General features: G+C 38.6%; 1 long non-coding RNA gene across 1 annotated transcript; it reads right to left on the bottom strand.

Annotated features, from left to right (window-relative positions):
* Positions 1-1238: 1238 nt before the first annotated feature.
* Positions 1239-6714, bottom strand: LOC134323142 (uncharacterized). Its single transcript, XR_010014018.1, has 4 exons — positions 6464-6714; positions 6086-6203; positions 2268-2916; positions 1239-1527 (listed from the first exon to the last, which is right to left on the bottom strand). It is a non-coding gene; the product is annotated as an uncharacterized LOC134323142 (long non-coding RNA).
* Between the last annotated feature and the right edge of the window lie 753 nt (positions 6715-7467).

The raw sequence follows: 7467 nt of genomic DNA, 5'->3' as shown, positions 1-7467 counted from the left end.
CAAAGTTAATATTATAAATATTTAAAAAGTCGTTTAACTTTCTACACTATTGACTCCAAATTAGCCTCTGTTAGCATGGCAGAATTAATGTTATGTAGTTATATTAATTGTGATAACTTGTTCCGTTTAATGAATGTGGGCTTAAAACGTTGGTTCTAAAATAGTTCTTTTGTCTAATGATTATGAAATCCCATTTTCCTACTTAAAAATAAATCTGTATGAGGCTGTAGCCCCGAGTCTTTCAAATACAAATGTGCATTATTAGGCGACCTGTGAGCAAACCTTGTGAAAGTAAAACTGAATTATAATATGTAACATAACATTCTACATGAACTTTATAATTACTAACTTATAATGTTATTTTTTTTATCTGTCTTAGGTGAAAGATGAGTTCAGGAGGAGAACAACACCTGGAGCGAGGGTTTCTCTTGCACTTTTACTTGCATCTATTTTAATTTTTTACTGCAAGCTTTCAGAAAAATGTTTAAAAGATTGGTATCATGTGACACTTTTATAGTTTGTTTTCCATTTACAGTTTTACTTTTGTGTAGTGAGTGAGACTTTAGAATACACGCTGTTTGAAAGACATTTTGTCCACTGAACTGTAAGTGAAAATGCATTTCCATTAATTGAGCAAAACAAATAAAAAAGTTTGACAAAAAAAGTTGTCTGTCTGTTATAGTGGCTTTTGTATATGGTAATCATTGATGTTGAATTGAAAAATGTAAAATTATTTAGCATTTTATAATATAGCATTTTAATAATACATATAATATAGCATTTTATAAGCCATGTTTTAATGCTTTTAGTGCTGCAATGTTTAAGTAAAATCTACTAAGATACAGCTATTAAAATATACTTGAAGCAGTGTGTAGCAAAGTAACTATTACTGAAGAATTTCTAGTAAAATCCAGATAGAATTGTGAGTAAATTTTACTTGAATATATGGTCTGTTAAATTTACTAGCAGTTTGTACGTGGAAAGTTTTTTTAAGTAAATCTTACTCCACATTTTTTGCAGTGTAGTACAGGTGAAGAGAAGTGGTCGGGGCGTGTGTAATGCAGTCGAGGTGAAATACTAATCAGGGAACTGGATATGACTAAATTGGGAGGAGAAATGTATAAATAAATGAAAACACTGATGCTGATTGATCTCGGCTCTACAATTCAGTTTGTTCTCTACACTGCAGGAACAAACACCAGCAGTCAGTGATTGTACACAAGAAATTCCACTCCATGTTCGTTTTAAGTTGATGATTTTATTCCATAGGAACAGTTAGAACATCTCAAACCCAGAAAGTTCAGCTCAGGGGACGAAGCTAAATGAGTGAGGAACATGCGTCCTCCTGCTGGGGGTGGTGGTGGTGGTGGGGGGGTAATTATGAACATGAGAGCAGAGATCGGGGTGATTATGGGGTGACGCTCCTCCTCACACTGCACGTTTCCTCCTCATCAGATGAGTCTCCACCGTATGGGACCAGGGCTGAAGGTTCTGAGATCTTCACCTTCTTCAGTTCCTCGTCCTCACCTGTCAGGAACATCAACATTAATAATGAACTGGACTGCTCATAGTCGCACATCGTGACAATGGGGGTTCTAACATGCTAGCACACCATGTTTAGTACATACTTGTGTCACCTATGACTCACTAGGTATCATGTTTCAGTCTGTTAATAGTTTCTTTTCTTTATAGACAGTATATATTTACATTTTTATTGTTATGGCTGCAGGATACATTAGGATAGTTCTTGAATTTTCTTGAGTTTTTCTCTTTTTATCAGGTGTCATTTTGGTCATTCTGGTGTGAACAGCTCTACAACTTGCGTTTATAGATTCGGTTGATACATCTTCCTTGTTGTGTCCCTGGCCTCTTGGTGACGTTGTGGTTAGTGCCATATCTTCTGTTGGATTGTTTAAAGCTGTGTTCGCACATTGTTGTGATATTCACGTCACATGCAGAGTTTTATATTTTACTAGAGTCTATTTTACATTTGTGTGTTCAGTCTTACATTAGTGAGAAATTTGAGAACTGTTTTTGTATGCTAGACCTTGAGGGTCTCTTTTATAGTTCCAGGCGTATGTAATCTTTGTTAAATATTGGGCCCTCAGTTAGGATGTGCTTTATAGTGATGGGTATCTGACAGGCTTCACATAGTGTTAATGCATCAGTTTGGAGTGGTGGATTCTACATGTTGAGTAAAAAACCTGGTCTATTTTCAGTTTTCCCTAACAGTGTGGGTGTATTTTATATAATCTATAGAAACAAACCTGCAGCATGAACGTGGACGGGCGTGGACACACCGAGTACTGGACCATCTGCGAGCTCTCTGCAGTGCTGGGTTGGCTCCAGTAGTTTCCAGTTGTCAAGTCAAGTCAGATTTATTTATATGGCTCTTTCTACAGTATAGTAGATATTGTTTTAAAGCAACTTTACAGAATCCAGGACCAACAGACCAAAACCCCTGTTGAGCAAGCCGAGGGCGACTGTGGCAAGGAAAAACTCCCTTAAAATTACAGGAAGAAACCTTGAGAGGAACCAGACTCAGCAGGGCCCATCCTTCTTGGGTGGCCTGGAGGAAACTTTAAATAAATAGGATTTACACCAATCATACAAACACAGAATTAAAATGAACTAAAAGTTATAACTAGTGATAAATAAATAAATAAATAAACACATAAATAAATAAATAAATAAATAAATAAATAAATAAATAAATAAATAAATAAATAAATAAATAAATAAAAATAAATTTATTATTCAGTCCAGTCTGTGATCAAGTCTGTAGTGAGTTTTTGACATTTTTGGTGCAACCATGCCAGGTTCTGTCACATCTAGTAGGAGCAGCATTGTTGAAACAGCAGCCTCGACCTGCAGGTTTGAACCTCAGGTAGGTAAACAGGTTTCCATCAGAACCACCTCGGGGTAAAACACCAGAGAATGTAGTTAATAATGTACAATGCTAGTTGAGTAAAACAGTTTTACAGAGAGTTTTAGACTCCGGCAGCCCTAATTATTACAGCAGAACTAAAAGGGAGAGCGAGCAGGTAACAAGGTCATTACTGTGATTTTAGCACGGGGATGACGTGCTAAAATCATAGCAGTAACGCACAGTCTCGAGTGGCTTATTGCTTTTATAAAACGGCGGTCAACATAAAATACAATAAATACAACAATGTTTGATTCATAAATGTATTTATTGTGTATAAACAATAAAGCATTCTTCCGCGACGCCAGGTAGTTCGATTAACAGTGTTGCTAGGCAACATGAGGGCGAAAATAACATTAACTTTTTCTTTTCAGTGGCATATTAATATGGAATGATGTGAGGTGGTCATAGGTGTGAGTTTATCGGGGATTTTACAACGGCTTCGAACGCGGCTCAGCCAATCAGATTTTAGGACCGGAACTATCCGTTTTATAATCTTTCTTTGGAGCCACCATTATGTTCAGGAACATTAATGCCGGTGTAACGATGACTCACTGTTAATAGGTGTATGCAGCCCTTTCATAGTTTCATAGTTTATGAAGCCCTGACCCCTGACCTCAACCACAATACAGAGCAAGCCAGAAAGATCTTCTTGTTCAACATCAGTACCCAAAAAATGGCATTTGGACTAAATGGGCACAAATTTCCACAGACATATTTTGAAGTTCTGTGAAAAGCCTTGTGAAAAGACACACACACCCATTAACCCAAGTAACAACAGTCCAAGAACACAAATCTGCTAAAACCGGTTAGAACCAAAGTGTTTTTTTTTTTTAGGAAATGGAAAAAGTGTTAGTGAGTGAGTACAAGTCAGCTTAAGTGTTTAGTAAAAAGGTGATAAAGGTTTTTAATCGTTTTTTAAAGACAGCAAGAGACTCAGATGTTCGGACAGTGAACTGTGGGAGGAAACCGGAGCTCCCACATAGGGATCGAATCCAGGACTTCATTGCTTTGAGCCGACTGTGCTACCCACCAAGCCGCCCTGAGTCTAAAACTTAACATTGATTAATGTCCTAAATCAAGGAGCCAGGATCAGCAAACGTCTCTCAGGTATCACTGCTCATGAGTTCTCTGTAGTGCTGAAATGAAAACACGGCCACCCTGTTCTACAGGCGTCCACCCACATTAGTTTCTCCCTTACAGCAGCGTTTTTAAACAGCTTCTACATGATGGTTCATAAGCTGCTGTTCCCAGCTCAGTATGTTAAGACTTGAGCCACATTAAAGCCTTTTAGACTCTCCACTCTCAGACTGGTACCAGGCTGTGGACCATGAACCCTCAGAAGATCATGTACTGATGGTTATGTATGGTGTCAAAATAGGGCCAAAAGTATTGAGAACCAAAAGAGCAGATTTTTTGTTCATTTTGTATTTTACATTTATAAACAGTCAGTTTTTCGCTTTTGGCTGCGCTGTTTCTCAGTCACACTTCTCTCGGTCTCACTTTCAGTATAAAAAGTTTCTCGCTTCTGCTGTTTTGCTCTCAGTTACGCTTCTCTCAGTTTTTCTTTTTATTACTAACCCTATGTTTAGTTCAATTACTTAGCTTTAGCTTACTTTGCTAACTACAGCGGATATAGTACTTTATCTCAGGGAACGTTTGTTAATATTATTTATTTCCAATGTTTTAACCATAATTAGTTTATTAATATCTCTTTTTGCTCCTTTATTAACAGTGTGGAGCAGCAATATGAACAGAGGAATCCATTCCCGTTTGTATGATCCTTTAGAGCCGCGTCTCTTATCCAAACATCTACAAATAATCTGTGATCTGTAATCAGAGAATTGCATGTAACTCTTAAATAAGTGTAAATAATATATTCATCTGTCTGATTTCATTTTCAAATTTTGTTTAATAAAAAACACAAAACATCTTTGTGCTGACTTTAGTATTGTTATTATTGTTATTATTGTTATTATTGTTATTATTATTATTATTAGAAGCAGCAACAGTAGCTGTTGTTACAGTATTATTATTTACATATCAGCATCAGTACATTTACATTTACAGCATTTAGCGGACGCTTTTATCCAAAGCGACTTACACAATGAGCTGAACACGATGAGCAATTGAGGGTTAAGGGCCTTGCTCAGGGACCCAACAGTGGCAACTTGGTGGTGGCGGGGCTTGAACCGGCAACCTTCTGTTTACTAGTCCAGTACCTTAACCACTGAGCTATCACTGGCCTATCAGTAAACAATGCATTGGGTAAAAAAGAACCTTACAGTTGGGTTGTTGAAACAAACCAGCACAATGGTTACATTACATAACCAAACAAGTTGGGTTAAAATAACCCAGCCTGTGTTCTGTACGATATTTACCCAGCACTGGGTTGCCAAATAACCCAGGTTGGGTTGTTTTCAGCCCAGCATTTTTAGTGTGCAGTTGCAAGATCACAAAGTTGTAAAAACATTCCTGACTTCTGCTTGCTAAATGAAAATTCAGACAACATCCAATCTCGTTCAGAGGAGCTGGAACTATTTCAGGCTGCCGGATTAAGGAGACGAAGGATGTCTGTAGGAGGGACTCAGTGAGCGGTGCTTATCTCCAGCAGCCAATGAGTGACGAGATCCCGCCCACCTGTCAAAACAGTGTCAAAACTCTAAGTTGAGAAGATGTTTGAGTTGAGAGAAACACTGAGAGAAGCGAGAAACTCTTTATACTGAAAGCGAGACCGAGAGAAGTGTGACTGAGAAACAGCGCAGCCAAAAGCGAAAAACTGACTATTTATAAATGTAAAATACAAAATGAACTCAAAATCTGCTCTTTTGGTTCGCAATACTTTGGCCCTATTTTGACACCATAAATAACTTTATTAAAGGCTGAGCTAAAATCCACAAACAGCATTCCTACATATGTGTTTTTTTTGTTCCAGATTTGTAAGAGCTTTGTGGAGAGCTGTTATAACTGCATCCTCTGTTGATCTGTTTGCTCGATATGCAAACTGATGCTGGTCAAGGTTAGCAGGGATGGCAGATTTGATATGAGGGAGAATGAGTCTTTCAAAACTTTTCTTTGGTACTGGAATGCTCGTGGCTGTCTTTAGGCAAGTAGGAACTGCTGCCTGTGATAGCGAAGGTTAAAGATGGTGGTAAATACCTCGGCTAACTGGACTAAGCATGCTTTGAGAATCCTGCCCGTTACTCCAGCTGCTTTCCTCGTGTTAAAGTTTCCTCCTCATCAGATGAGTCTCCACCGTATGGGACCAGGGCCGAACCTATAATTATATATAACAACATCATGTTCTCGTTTCAAAGATACAACTTTCTCGTTATAACAACAATTTTCTCATTAAAATGACATCACTTTCATAATTGTTTTGTTAAAACGACACAAGTTTCTTGTTTAAACAATAAACTAAAGGTTTTATTTTTTCTGCTTGGAAACAATACAGCACTGCACATCAAAACTAACAGTTAAAAATGATTAAATAAGCAACTCTGATCACACAGTGCTGATGATTTATGTTCAACATACCGGTGTGTGTTTGAGCAGGTTCTTCTTCCCTGGGTCTCTCTTACCGAAGCTCTTACCGATCTGATCTACTGACTTCACCAACACTGGTACTACACACCGCCTCAGTTACCGGATCTTCTGGCTTAGTCTGCTTAACACACACACACACACACACACACACTCACACACACTCACACACACACACTCACACACACACACACTCACACTCACACACACACACTCACACACACTCACACACACTCACACACTCACACTCACACACTCACACACACTCACACACACACTCACACACACACACTCACACACACACACACACTCACACTCACACACACACACTCACACACACTCACACACTCACACACACTCACACACACACACTCACACACACTCACACACTCACACTCACACACACTCACACTCACACACACACACACAAGGATGAAGGTTTTTCTTTGTCAGTGAAACGCTTGGCAGCTCAAATGAGATTTTGGGTCTGATGCTCCTGGATTCTGTAAAGTTGCTTTGAAGCAACATGTATTTAAAAATGTGACTTCTCACACACACACACACACACACACAAACTGTACCTATTTCTATCTACCAAATGAAAACCAACACAGTTCATCTTAAATTGGATAGTTTATTTAACTGATCGTTGTAACACGATTGATGGAATCGTCACTGGCATCGCAGGATCGTACGGCATATTGGGCCACCGTTAGAATCTCACTGGTAATAATGAGCAGATTTCGATTCATTTAGACGTTAACGCGATCAACAGAATCGTTACCGGTATTGTAGGATCGTATGGCGTATTGGACCACCATTAGAATCTTGCTGGTAATAATGAGCAGATTTCTGATCCTTGTAACACGTTCGACGGAACCGTATTCGACACTGCAGGATCGTATGGCGTATTGGACCACCATTAGAATCTCGCTGGTAATAATGAGCAGATTTCTGATCCTTGTAACACGTTCGACGGAACTGTATTCGACACTGCA

Source organism: Trichomycterus rosablanca, chromosome 11 (assembly GCF_030014385.1).
Source record: "Trichomycterus rosablanca isolate fTriRos1 chromosome 11, fTriRos1.hap1, whole genome shotgun sequence".
In the NCBI taxonomy this organism is placed as follows: domain Eukaryota; kingdom Metazoa; phylum Chordata; class Actinopteri; order Siluriformes; family Trichomycteridae; genus Trichomycterus; species Trichomycterus rosablanca.
The sequence above is the reverse complement of the archived record's forward strand: the minus strand, read 5'-3'. Positions and strand labels throughout refer to the sequence as shown.